The sequence below is a fragment of the Carcharodon carcharias genome, chromosome 2, assembly GCF_017639515.1.
Source record: "Carcharodon carcharias isolate sCarCar2 chromosome 2, sCarCar2.pri, whole genome shotgun sequence".
NCBI lineage: Eukaryota > Metazoa > Chordata > Chondrichthyes > Lamniformes > Lamnidae > Carcharodon > Carcharodon carcharias.
In genome coordinates, this window is record NC_054468.1 from 174,878,640 (window position 1) to 174,893,145 (window position 14,506).

Consider the following 14,506-nt stretch of genomic DNA (forward strand, 5'->3'; position numbering starts at 1 on the left):
GGGAAAAGAACCTCCTGCCTTGCATTTGCAGCCTGGAGGTGAATCAGGGAGGCATCACTACATCATGGGGCCACCCAATGTCTTCCCTCTACCAGGTTGTGCAGGCTCATGATTAGCTCCTGGTGTCTTTTGTACTGGTGGTCTGTTCTGGAGGTGGGGTCCTCTGTTCTGGCGGAGTGGTCTTCTGCAATCTTGCTCAAGCAAGCAATTCACAAAGGCAGCAGAGCATGCAGGACTGGCAGCTCTTTAAATATGGTGCCAGCATCTGCCTTTGAGTCAGCTGACGTCGATATCTGTGCATTGTTGTCTGCACCCACTCTTTAATTGGATGGGTCCTGTGCCTCTAGTTAGTGAATGCCTCTTGATTGCTTTAGGTTGGCTGAATGATGTTCGAATGGAAGCAGCAACCACACCAGCGCTACCACCGGGGACCTGCATCCTTTGAACAAAAGTCAGCCCATAGCTAAGAACACTTAATTAGAGCAAGAGAAACCTCCCCTACACCCAGTCAGAGGCTGGCAGCTCTTCTGTATTGGTAGTGCCAATGGGACTGGTGGCCATTGTTGGTACGACGTTCAGGCCCACTTTTGAGGACCCCCGCTGGATCCCCAGACAGCAGCGAGTGTGGGCGAGGTGGGGGTCACAGGAAGGGATCGACAGCAAAGTTGGGGGGAGGGGGTTGGAAGTAAGGGAAGGGCTTTGGTTCTCAGTGGGCACCTGTCCCCCTGTCCCCTTCCTGATGCCGGGTCCCTTGATTGGGCAGAGTGCCTGTGGATGAGGGAGCACCCCCTACCAGGGTGCAAACAAATCTGGCAGGGTTTGCTCTGTGGTCTCTCCACATGGCAAGTCCCTCGCTCGTTGCTGGTTGAATAGCAACAGCAATGAGATAAGGCCCTTAAGTGGGCCCTTAGTGGCTACTTAAGGGCCTTAATTGGCCGTACGGCTGGAAGGTCACCCTCCACCCTTCCCGCCCTGAGCTTGATCAGGGGGAGGCAGGAAGGGGGTAGGATCCCCACCCCATTACTTCTCACCCAATCAAACGGCATACCCCACCCCCCAACCCGACCTTATTAAATTAAATTCCACCCATATTAAATTCCACCCAAAGGCATTTGCTGTTCAACATGGGTACGTGTGAGGTCATCCAAGAAAGGTACATCTGAATAATTTCTTAATGGTGAGAAAACAGGGACTGTGGAGCAGCACAGAGATTTAGGTGTCCAGCTATACAAATCACTAAAAGCTATTGGATATGAACAAAAAGGCTAATGAAATGGTGAGCTTTATCTCAAGGGGACTGGAATCCGAGGTGGAATTTTCCAGGCGCCCCCTATGACGGGTTTAATGGCGGGGGGGAAACAATGCGATGGGAGCCGAAAAGCTGGTTTCCCACTGGCGTAAAATGGCAGTGGGAACGTACGCTCACGTCCATTATGGCAGATAGCCATTCCCACCAGAGGCTGGTGTGAAACTGTATTGCATCCCATTACTGGGATGTAGATGAAAGCCCGAGAGGAACTGTCTCCTCCCTGCCCAATCGTTTGCGTCGCCGTTTCACACTGATCCAGAACACATTAGGCCAGCATGGCGTACAAACGTTGGACTTACCTGCAAGAAATCCTGGGCAGCTCGTGGAAATCGGAAGGTAAGATGGAGGCATCCAGAGACCAGATCCTGCAACACCATGTGCGGCAGTGGGTGGGTAGAGGATCTACGGTGTGGATCTTCTAACTTCAGGACCTTCCAGGAGATAGAACTTCTCACTTCGCTGGTGGGGAAGTTGATGTCTGGGTGCCTTTCAAATATGACGCCTGGATATGATGGCGGGGCACAAGCCATCCAGCCCGCCCCACTGTGCAAAATGTCAGGAAACTCCCGACTGCATAATTGATTAGGCCAGCATCGTGCAATATGGTGTGAATTCCCACCGACTTCTGCGGCAGGAAACTCTCCCTGTTCCTGCCCCTGCCATTGGACTTTGTCCCGCAATGGAAAATTCCACCCACAATGTGGAACTTAGACTTCAGTTGTTTTGAGCTTCATCCTAACAGGAGTACTGCATTCAGTTGCAGATACCGAAGTTCAGGAAGGATACACTACAAGGAGTTGAGGTATGTAGTACACTGGCTCTGTACTTGCTTAAAACCCTAACATTTTCCAGTTTTGACCGAAGCTCAAGCACCTGAACCGTTAACTCTCTCCCCAAGGAATTTGATAGGATAGGTACAGAGAAACTATTTCCTCCGGTGAGGGAAATCCAGAACAAGGGAGAATACATCTTAAAATTAAAGTTTGGTTATTTAGAAGTGAAATCAGGAAATACATTTTTACATAAAAGATAGTGACAATTTGGAACTCTCATCCTCCAAAAAGCTGTGGACGCTGAGTCAACTGAAATTTTCAAGAATATTGAGGTAATAGAGATGAGATACAGATCTAACTAAATGGCAGAACAGGGCCAAGGGCTTGCATAACGATACTATGCTCCTATCTTCCTATATTACTGGTGCAATCCCCAAACCCTATTAAGATTTAATTTAGTTTAGCAGGCACACACTAATGATTCAAAGAAAATACATGTTGGCCATCCAGTGGTTTGCAAGGAGGTACCGTAACATGTTAAACAAAACTATAAAGCCATTGACTCATGCGGAACTTTATCAGTTTTTAAGGATTTCCATTTTCTGATTTAAAGCCAGTTAATTAATTTTTGTCTCTTACTTGATTCATGCAACCCATAGACTAGGTCAGAATTAGATAAGAACAGTTTGTACTGACAAATTAAGTACCTTTTCAATTAAGTGTATATTAATGCTAATAACAATGATTTAGGTTGAATTTAAAAGGGTAAGATTTTATAATCATGCAGATGTGTAAGAAACTACAAAAATGTCAAATGGCTTGTTTTGGGTGTATTCACTTTACAATTTAGACAACTGTTTTGAAGAAAGTAGATGTGCAGGATGTCTTCATTGTTCTTGAAATTCTATGTGCTTAATAATCTCTTGCTAATTTGAACCCAGGGATATGAGGGCTTAAATCTGACCTATTTGTCTGAGTTCAGTGATGTAAATGTTTTCTGCCTTTTCATTAAGTATAATTTCAGAGGATTTCCCTCTCAGAGGAAGTTCAGGAATATCTAACTTGTCTTCTTGAATCAGTATGCTTGCACTTCTAAGGGAAATATATTAGGAAGATAATTCAGTTCAGACATTATGCTCATCTTTAGATTATTGATCTATCGGGCAGTAAGACGGAGAGAGCTTTACAAATCATGAGGAGTATTTCCAAATATATATCAGTAACTAGTAAACAGTAACCTTTAATTATTGATGTAATTTTAAAAAGCTGAAAATACTGTGAATTGGAAATAAAAAGAGAAAACGTTGGAAATACACAACAGTCTAGTCAGCATTTTGAAGATAAAAGACAGATTAATTCTTCTCGTGTAAACCATCAAGATTAATGTATGTAAGCTAACATAACTGAATGAGAAGAAAAATAAAAAGACAGGAGAAGAAGAGAAAAAGTGGTTGGGAGTGGGTGGCAAAGGCCTTCTTGAAGCCAAGGGTATGGGAGAACAGGGCTCTCGTTCTGACCTCTATCGCGGTGCGATCTGCACTGGCTGATCAAGTAACAGCCAGCAGGCAGGGTCACTGATTAAGCAGCTTCCAGAGCTGGGCCTTGAGGTGGCAACATCGTCACCTGATGTGGAATGAAGAAAGTGCTGGCAACATATTTAAAGGGCCACCAAATCTGTGCCTGATTTAAATGGAGACCCTGAAATGATGCAGCAGTGACCCCCACAACAGGTAGTAGCCTGGGACAACATCCAGCAGCCAGCTTCCAACACCACCCCTCCTCCTCCTCCCCCCCCCCCCCCCCCCCCCCCCCCCCCCCCCCCCGCACCCACAGCCAGCAGTCAGCAATCATTGCAAGGAAGCCAGAGTGGAAACCTGCTTATGGGCATGACAGAAACAAGATCTTTGGTGGCCCACAGTTCAGTGACGACTCCTTGCATGTTCTCTTCTAGGCTAATCTGGCAAAGTGGGAGGTCTTCTTCTCCAGAGACAGAAGGAGGAAACCTCACAGTCTAACCAAGCAAACCTGGATGGAGGTTGGAGAGGAGGCAAATAGCTGGAGGACCGTCTGGAAAACCTGGCTTCAGTGCTGCAAGTGAGCCAATGGCCTTCTCCGCTCTGTAAAAGTGAGTGACAAATCTCAGTTCCCTTTAGGGGCAGCAAGTGGGTAAGTGTGAAGGTGGGAATGCTGGGGAGGGAGAGCCCAACAAGTTGAAGACAATGGCTGGAGGTTGCATCATCGCCTCGGGATGAAAAGGCTACGGTTCTGTGGGGCACTTGAGCTTGGCACTGCCAAACGGTACAAGATCACTCCAGACTGGTCCTGTGCCACATGCATGCCATTGGCCACAGGCACTGCAGCAAGTTTGCAAATTGATTACACATTGAGTTTGCTACATTGCAGCCTCTAACATTATGCACCTGTGATCCTACAGGAGACCAGGGCCCAAAACGTCAGAGAGAGGGCCTGGACTGGTGGTGAAGTTCTGATCACTGCCATCCTGACTCCCATGGGAGAGGAGACTCTGGAGCTAGGAGTGCACCAGGGCGGCTGGTGAGGCCGGAGTTCAGTCACAGGAGGGTGAGTCACCTCATCAGTGGGCACAAGGAAAGCCTCAGGTGAATGTGTCCTCCAATGTACAGACATCTCTGTGAACTGCAGCCAATTCTGTGGATTCCAGTCTGGAAGAGCAAGATCATTCTGTTTTTTCTCACAGATCAATTACAGGTTCAGAGAGCTGCCATCTCCAAGGGGACACTCGACCACCTTTGAGGCGGAGGGGGAACCTTAGACTCATCACATCGTTCCCATACCCTCCACCAGTCCAGATACTTTCATCTCAGTCGGTATGTGCCACGGGGCAGCCTACAGGCTGGCATCACAGCTGGCAGAGAAGGAGAAGCACCATGTAGGAACACAAGTAAAAGAATTAAGAAAACACACTAGATGCACTTGGGCCTTATGGCTAATTAGAAAGCTATTGATTCTCTGCTTGAATGCTATGATTAATGTAATAAATGTCTGATCTTATTTATGAAAGTCTCCATCCAGTGTTGCTTACCCTCTGCAGTGAGTGAGAAGTATCGACCCAAGGACTGGCTTGGAGTGACCATGGTGTGTGTGCAAATCATTTGCACATTGCAGAAGCAAGAGGTACTAATGGACAATGGGGTCTGGGCTTACAACAGAAATGAGTGGTTTTTGTGTGCTTGGAGTGTGGATCTTTATTTGGCTGGGGGCTGAAATGCTCAGTGTCAGTTGAAGCTTGTGAGTATAAGTGCCTCCAAAGCCTCCCTTGCCCCTATATATTGGTGCCTTCCAGGTGGCCCCTCATGTCTTTCAGAATGCTGCAGCTCTTCTTCAGCTTTCTAATCTTCCATCTCATCTGAGGGTGCCTTGCACTTTGCTATGTCTTCAGTGGCCAGGGCCTCCCCCATCTATAGCACCAGATTGTATGGAGTGCAGCAATTCACCACAATCTGGTAGACCCTCACTGGGCCATACTGAAATGTCCCACTAGATGATCCAGATACCTATATTCTCATTTTGAGGAGAGTGTTGGTTTGCTTGATGGCACCCTGGTCGCAGCAGGGCTTGCATTATAGCAATCCTCAGCTTCAGTCTCAGTCCATTGCTGTCAGCAGCCATCTCTTCCAAGGGTGTCCCTTGTTGGCAAGTCTTTGGAGGCGTGCAGTGTGTGGGTGTGAAAATCTCAGGCATCTGGGAATGCCGGAGAATATAAACATCATGACTGATCCCAGAATAACGAGCACACACCTGAAAAATCCGCTGGTGGTGGTCACAGACCAGTTGTCTATTTATGGAAATAAACCCCTTCTGGTTAATGAAGGTTGCTGGCTGGTTGCTGCCTGAAGAGGGCTTCTGTCACTACCTTGATGCAGTGATGTCTGGCTGACTGGGAAATGCTGCACCTGTCTCCAGTGGGCCCCTGAGATGAACCTGAGGCATTGAAGTTCAGGGCCACAGTGACTTTGAGAACCACTAGCATCAGATGGACACCAATACAACCAGAGTTCACCTCCTCCGCCATCATGGCACACACATTGGTCACTAGGGACAGGCACTATCTTTGGTGACACTGCTGTTCCAACATCTGGAGGTACCTCATCCTTTGGGTGGAATCCTCGCAGATTTGCACTAAGTGTGGTAGCAGGCAGGTAAAATGACCTTTTACCTGACAGCCGCAATGGCGGCTTCTCGCGCCATATCACCCCAAACCCATTGCATTAATTATGCATTCCCAGGATACACCCATTTCAATGGCAGGCGGGCTCCGATTTGCCCACCACACCATTGCTTCGCTGCTTCATCACGCCGGGCGCCACATTTAAAGTTCAGCCACGCGCGCACCTCTTAGTGCTCTCAGCCTAGGACTGTTGCAAATAAAATATGGCCCTGAAAGACAAAAAGACAATAATGACATGTCCTTTGAGCGCCTTTTGGATACTGTGGAGGGTCGCCGTGATGTCCTCTAGCCCCGCTCTGGCCGCAGGAGGGGCAACAAAATTACCACTCCAGCTTGGTAGGCGATGGCGGTGATGATCAGTGCCAATGTGGCACAGAAGAGGTTAGCCATGCAATGCAGGAGGATGAATGATCTCAGCTGTGCCGCCAGGACAAAGCAACATCTCAACACTCTAAGCTCACGCACTTGCAAGGCTATCACACATTCACTGGCATCTCACTCACTGCCAGCTCAAGGGACATCACTCACTCTCTCACACACACCCTCACATCTCCATGTGGCCTCATCTCTCTGGAGACGGCCTCCTCAGCACTCACCATCTTGAGGCCACTTGCACAGATCAACTTGTGCCCACACACACACCCTGGGATACCCCACTTCCTCAGTACGACCCTCACCCTGCAGCCTCTTCCCTTGCCTGAGGCCACTTCGCCCCCTTCCCCAAGCAAGCCCTAGACCTGCAGCCGTACAAAGCCACCCCCGCCTTATGACTGGTCTGGTAGTTACAGGCTTGCCCGTGAGCTCCTCTAAAAGTACTGCAGTGCTGTCTGTGAAGCCTGGTGCTGATGACTGTGAGTGCTGCTCTCAGCAAGGTAGGCAAACAAACCTTGAAGTCCTGAGCGAAGTGCATCTCGCCAGGTGCACGTCACTTATGTGCAGTTGTGAAACAGGTCAGCGTGATGGTGGGCGGACGATCCAGTTTGGGGGGATGAGTCCGGTGGGCTAGCCTCATAATGATATGCAGATGTATTACAATGATGTTCCCAATGTCCGATGGCGGATATGCGGCCCACCATTGACGGGCTGAGCGGAAGATTTCAAACTGGTTTCATAGAAGTGATCTTTGGCCTTCTCACCATATTGTTCGCTCAAGCCGCCAAGCACGCCAGCGGGCATGGACAATTCTGTCCTTTATCTCTATATCCTGGCCATGGGGTGTCTTTGTCTCCATGCTGCTGTCTACTCGCAGTTCTCTGCAGCCTAATCCATCACCAGGCTGCCCCTGCAGGCAGCCAGGAGGTTGCTGCTGTCTTGATTTATGTGCATGTACCTCCCCTTGCTTCAGGTTCTCTTCCTTGCTCGAGGACTCTCTTCCAGAATGGACAAGGTCCATGCACCTGGGAATTGGCAGTCTGACTGGAGCACTCTTCTAGTAGGTGTGGAAATGCAACCTCCCAGGCTTCTCTCCAGTGAGCCCCCTGCGAGGGGCATGATCTCCTCAAGGGGCCTCAACCCCAATGACTATCCTACTCCTTTTTGAGAAAGAAGCCTAACTGCATGGTTGCCAGGTGCAGCAATACCAATAAGGCTGTCAAAGCTCCAACCCCCCTGGGCTTACCGTAAAAACTGAGAGTGGCCTGTAAAATCACCTCCAGTGGCTAATTAACCATCTCAAGTGTCTCTTAATTGCTTGTTTCGAAATTGCAATAACTTCCCATCTGGCTTTCCCTATAGTGCTCCTAAAATTGTGTCCTGGCCTGATGACGTGAGGACCTGACCCACCACCATCCATCCAGTTTTATGGACCCCTCGCCCAGCCTTCATCACCATCCATTTCTGCTCTGTAACATCTCGGCCAGTGATTTAAATAGGCTTTATTGGAAAGGTGCAAAATCATGGAGGAAGCATGATGATGTAATAATAAACAAGTCAGAAGAGGATTAATAATAATGTTGAATAGGTTGAAAGAGACAAACAAAAATTATATCATAAAGAAAAGAGCATGACCAGTATTTCTGGAACAGAAGTAACACTGAATCAAACATTACAAAGAAAAAAAAATGGAAAAGAACTTCTGATTCTGTTTTTTTACTTTGAGTCTGAATGTCCTGCATCAGAATAATTGCTCTGAGACCTTTTGTCCAAGCATAACATTCTAATAGATTATACTCAACGTTTACCTTGTTCCTTTCCCTGGACAGGTGTGGTCAAAGCCCTAAGATGATGTGAAAACATAAAATGCTGGAAAGACTTAGCATGTCTGGCAACATCTGTGGGGAGAGAAACAGAATTACACTTACATTGAGATCTGATGAAAGAGCACAAACCTGGAACATAGAGCAGAATTCAGTGTTGATGATGGGGGTCTTGCTGATCGGTTGGAGAACCAGTGTGAACCCTGCATTGCCTTTCCACTGGAGGCCCAACGCAATTACAAGTTAAGTAGGCACTTGTAGCATGTGGGTTAATACAGGGCTAATGTGGGACTGAGTACAGTACTGCCTACACAGTGATGTAAGAAGGCATAAGATCCAGGCCCAGGAATCAGTGTGGTGTTGAGCAGAGACTGGGAAAGACCTAAGCATGGAGATAGCTCCTAACCTGTACTCTTAACTGTCCATGTGTAAATAGTTCTACCTGTTAGTAAAGACTTAGAATTAACCTACTGAAGACTACGAAGACTTCTTTAAAATACACTGTTTTGTAACCAACACCCTCCCAATAGCACTTGTGTGGACAGTGTTGGGCCTCATGTCAGATTAAGTCCCCATTAGAGAGGAAACCCAGCCCCGAGAGCTTCCAGCCAATCAGAGACCAGCAGCTCTCCATTACCGGGAGCAGTGGCCATGCCCAATAATACACTGGCGCTTTCACTAGGGATTGCTGGACTTCTGGAGAGAGGTAAGTGGGTTGATGACAGGAGTCATGGGCAGGAGTTGCTGGCAAGCAGGGTGAGGGTGTTGAATGCAATGGCGGGGGGGCTCTCTGCAAGCCCTGCCTCCCTGATGCTGGGTTCCTCGATCGGGCATTGAACGAGGGATCTCCCCGGTGGGCTGCTGACTGGGAGACCCTGCGAGCGTTGTGTAATCACTAAGCTGCCATTATTTTCCAGTGGGCCCTCAGGAATAATTGATTTTAAATGTCTCCTTAATGAAGTTAATTGCCTTCCTGTCGCTAGAGGATGGATTTCCCCCGTTGGCCCCTTTCCACTGCTCACTAGATGAACGACAGGTTATCTGCTGTTTGGTGTTGGATGCATGGCCTCCCATGTGATTCTCCAAGTCCACTCATCATCTTGCCTGCTCCAGCGGACTCCACTAAATTCTGCCCATTAACTCTGTTTCTCTCTCCACAGATGCTGTCAGGCTTGTTGAGCATTTTCAGCATTTTCTGGTTATATTTCAGATTTCCAGCATCTGCAGTATTTTGCTTTTACCTAAGTTGATATGTTGGTTGTACATAGCTCAACAACCACATCAATATCTAGGTTCCTTCATTAATTTCCTTTCATTTTTTTCTTTTATTCCGCTCTCTAACATAGGGCAGAATTTATAGCTCAGTGGACAGGTGGGCACGTGCCCAAACCTGACCGGGCGTGAAATAACGGCAGCGTGCCTGCTGACAATTAAAAGGCCTATTAAGCCCATTAAATAATCAATTGTCCTGAATTTTTCACTGCCCGTTCAACCTAACGGTTGACAGGCAGGCAAAAAGGCCTTTGCATTTTTTTGGAAACCTCATCCACGGGCGAGATCAGGTTTCCGAAAGCAAATACAAATGAAATAAAAGCTTTAATTTTTAATTAAAAACAGGTCCCTGCTCATGTGACAGTCACATGAGGGGACATGTTTTAATAATTTTTTCCATTGTTTAATAATTTTTTCAACATATTCATCCCCTTGAGGCAGCTCTGTGCCTCAGAGAGATTATTCAACGCTCTTTCGCGTGCATGCGCAAAGTGTGCACTTGGCCTGCTCACCCTCCTACCCCCGCCCGCATAGGCAGCGCTGCTGCTCGTGTATCACACTGGGCGGGCCTTAATTGGCCCGCCAGCGTGAAATCATGGTGCACTGTCGATCGCGGGCAGCAGTCAGCTTCCCGACCGCCCCTGCCAATCCCACATGCCTAGGGCAAAATTCTGCCCATAATGTTCATAGCCAGTGTTGTGATTTTGAAGAATCTTCTTGAATCTATTAAATTCAAATGATCATTTCCTTAGCTCTCCTTCTTTCCTTGAAATTTGAGCATTTAAAACTTACCATCTAGAGTTGCTCTTGTGGTTTTGGGCACAATTGTAGGAGTTGACATGACTACCAATTTCCATCTTTGGTGTTCTGATATACCCCAAAAGCCAGGGTAAAATATCCAGAGATCATCTATGATACTCTTCCCCCTCTACTCTATTTAACAGATAAATTAGGCAGAGATTATTGCTGTTGGAACAAATTTCCAAATTGATCAACTTATTATTAAATTCTGCTGTATTTTTTCAGCAAATCTATCTCCCTCAAAGCAGATACTAATTGATCTTCTTATTCTATACTCCTGGCTCCATTTCATCAATTTCTGCCTGAGCAAGGTAATATCCTGCTTTGCTTCATTCACTTTGATTTATACAGCTTTTAATACCTATTAGTTGTCTGAGACACCACCTAGTCTGCAGGAAAGCCAGATTCTATTGGGTCATCACTGCTGGCAGGAGACAAGGGCCTCTAAGGTTGGCCAGGATTTTGTGTTGATATATTTCCCCCATTATCTTATTCATTCATCAGAGGATGTAGGAGGCTTTGCCAGGGTCTATTTCTATCAACTAATTTCTGTAGTAAACTGTCCATGTTGGTAACCTTCAGTAGGAAACAAGTGGCAACCTCAACATTGTGCTTCAACTTTCACAAGTGCTTCATATGATTCTAGTCTTGGTTATTTCATGACCAGTCTGTTCATTCCATCCCTCCTCTTGGTTTTTTTTCACTTGTCTTCAGCTTTGCCATGTTTTCCCCCTTAATCTTCCTTAACTTCTTTATTGTCTCACTGACATTTCTTTCATTTTCTTCTTGACTTCATTAACCCATATCCTCCTTCAGCCTCTTTCCACTCCTACTTCTTTTCCACCCACCTTCTTTCTTGTCCCACACCTTTGTTTCTCCTTAAATCTATTAATATGAAATCTTCTTTGAAAATCTTTTGCTATGTCTGGTAAGATCTTCAAATGTTCTGTTGCCTTTGTTCCTTGCAATGCATGCATTTAAAAAAAAATCATATATTATGAAGTATCTAGTTTCTAACATAATAAACACATATTAAATTATATGTTTGAAAACATCATTAAATCTAACCTACCCGAGGATTTGCGTTTTGTCTGTCTGAATTTCTTTCTCACTGTTTTTGCTTGTAAGGTTCTTCATCTATGACAATTTGGAGCTGAATCATGTGGAGCTGCTTTTGTTAGGCTTTCTTGCATAAATCCTTCTTTGAACTATGGGTTACCAAACATGCACAGTCGCTCACTGCATTCACCCACCCGAGTGATTGTGAGCAATGTTTTCATCTTACTTAACTTCCAGACGTTGCAGATTTCAGATGACCTCTGATCTCAAAGTCCCACTTTATTCTGGGCTTGTTTCTTCCTAATTACATGAAAGATTGAACATGATTTTCTGCATTTTATTGGTATTTGTAATGTATACATTAATGACATCCAGGATGTTTTCTGTAAGAAACTAGGTGGCCATGGATCCCGCAGTGCATAAGTGGACATTTGAGTCTACTTTACTTTAGGTTTGAATCCTCTTCACTACTCTAAGATTTGTGCCACAATTTTCTCCTGGTTTATTAGATAGCTTTGGTTTTCAGAAAACGTAACAATGGGCAATGATTCTCCTCAAAATAACCCATGCTGTTAAAAGAAACAGAAAATTATAAAGCCTAAGGTACAATGTCTTCGTTATAATAAACAATAATTGTCTGGCTTTCAAATTGTTTGTTTTATTTCTGTATTAACTCAGTGACATGGGTAAAGTCACATTTTTTTTTTTATAAACAGCTGTATGAAAATTTCACTCATGATAATAATGACCCTGTCCTTAGAAAACAGCATGTCATCCAACTTTGTGTCAGCAATGCCACAGGTGAAGGTAATTGGTTATGGTATCAGAATAACAACTTTAGGGCATGAGTTCACATCCCTCCATAACAAATGATAAAAGTGAATTCAGGAAATCTGGTTATTTTTGGGCTAGCACCAGAAGAATGACTATGAAAGCTGCTGGCTTACTGTAAAAACCCAATCCACCTAGACTGGCCTACCTGTGACTCTTAATGCCCTTAGTCAACTAGCAATAAATGCTGCCTTGCTGGTGTCTCCTATATTCAAGAACAAATAATTTTTAAAATTCCATAATAACTCATAACCTATAAGAATGTCAGCTAGTATTAAATGATATTTAAATATTTCAATTACTTTGGGACTTGGATAATTTATTTATGTAGAACTATTTTAAAAATCCAGTATTTCAACTTAATTTGATAATTTTAAATTTCAAAATACAGTGGGGGGATTTTAATTTCCTTTGGTCAACAAAGCTAATAGGAATTAAAATTCAGCAGCTCTTTGTCCTGCCCCAAGAATGATCTACATTGATTTTAATGCCAGGCAGTTTAGATGCTTACTTGATTAAGGTGGATGCCTCAGTAATGTACATGGGGACCTGTTGCTCAGCCAATGGGATGTGTTACTGCTGTGATTGCTCCAATCAGTGAAACGTGCTGCCATCCAGCAGGGATCCCACAGTAAACAAAGCTTTCCTGTGTGGAGCCAGAAGAAACAGAAGTGCTCCACTAAGCCCCATAATTAAAGTCTGGACCTCTCCCACCAATGTTCCCGCTGCTTTCTAAACATGGAACGCAGTGAAACTTTACCCCCACCTCCCCAAAACATTTGCCAGTAGGTCGCCTGATCTTTGCCTGTTGGCAGCCAGCCAGCTGCCTCTTTATGTAAATTTCAGATGGGCAGCTGCCTGGCAAACTGTTCATTAGGCCCAGCTGTTAAAATCTCTTCCTCAAGTTAAGATCTGTGTGTGTGCTTCATACTTTATTAATGTTGACAAAAATTCATCAAATACATAATTCAAGGCTGTGAGAAACCATTAAAGACGATCTGTATTGTTTGCATATCATTGCCTTGCATTTTGTGTTACATTTCATCAAGGCACATGTTGTTGGCCATTTAGATGGTGAGTGTAATATAGGGCAGAAATTTGCACTGAGCAGATGGGCATGCGATCGAACCACTCGAGTGTAAAATGACAGGTGATGACGTCGGGCAAGCATCCCCACGTCATCGTGCATTCACGATATTTCGTTGGCGGGCGCACACGGGCGTTGGTGGTGCATCCGCCAATAATTAACAGTCCTATTAAGGCCATTAAAGTAATAATTAAATGAAATTTTTTGCTGTCCGTCCAACCGTTAATTGGCCAACCAGCGTGAAATGGATGTTGGGGCCCGATCAACTTCGTGCCCGCTCCTGGGCCGGCCCACCGCACCCGCCTGACAAGGTGAAAATCCCGGCAATGGAATTTGCAAATCCATTACCTTTGCTTCCGTTCAAGCTATTCTACTTCAAAACTATTTTTCCCCATTTTTTGTAATCTTCTTTTGAAAGCTGCTGACTGAGATTGTTAAACCAACATAGCAACAAAAATGAAGGAATTTTGAAAGTAACAACTCAATTCATATCTAACCAGCCAGAAAATCCTTCTTGGCAAAGTCAGCTGTGATTTTTAAAAAGGACATTTTCAAAAAATGTTAGATTGCACTAAAATTCTTATCCAATCTCAAGTCTCAGTCTTGCCCCCTAGAGCTAACTTTTACAGAAACCAGGACAAAAGTTTAAAAATTTCTAACTAGAATGACTATTTCAATGTGGGCTGTGAAATGTTATTCACCAAGGAGTTTGTGCTAAAGGTCAGCTATGCATGACAGGAAGCTTGACAAATGGGCAATGCGTTGATCCTTTAATCAGCATTGTATCAGAATATTTAATTTTGCAACAGTGAATTAAGTTACCAATTAAAGAAATAGACTTTTATCTATAAAATCAAAGTAAAAACTTGTACACACAGCAGCCACATGAGTTTCTAACTAAAAATAGCAACACACTCTTTTCAGTAATTTCACTGGTTCACTCTTTTTAAAATGAATGAGTTCTGCCTTTGC

At 45.0% G+C, this 14,506-nt stretch overlaps 1 protein-coding gene across 3 annotated transcripts in view; it reads right to left on the reverse strand.

Annotated features, from left to right (window-relative positions):
- Nucleotides 1-14,506, reverse strand: part of LOC121269939 (acylphosphatase-2-like) — a 143,512-nt gene that overhangs the window by 45,848 nt on the left and 83,158 nt on the right. The gene's annotated exons all lie outside the window — the stretch shown is intronic.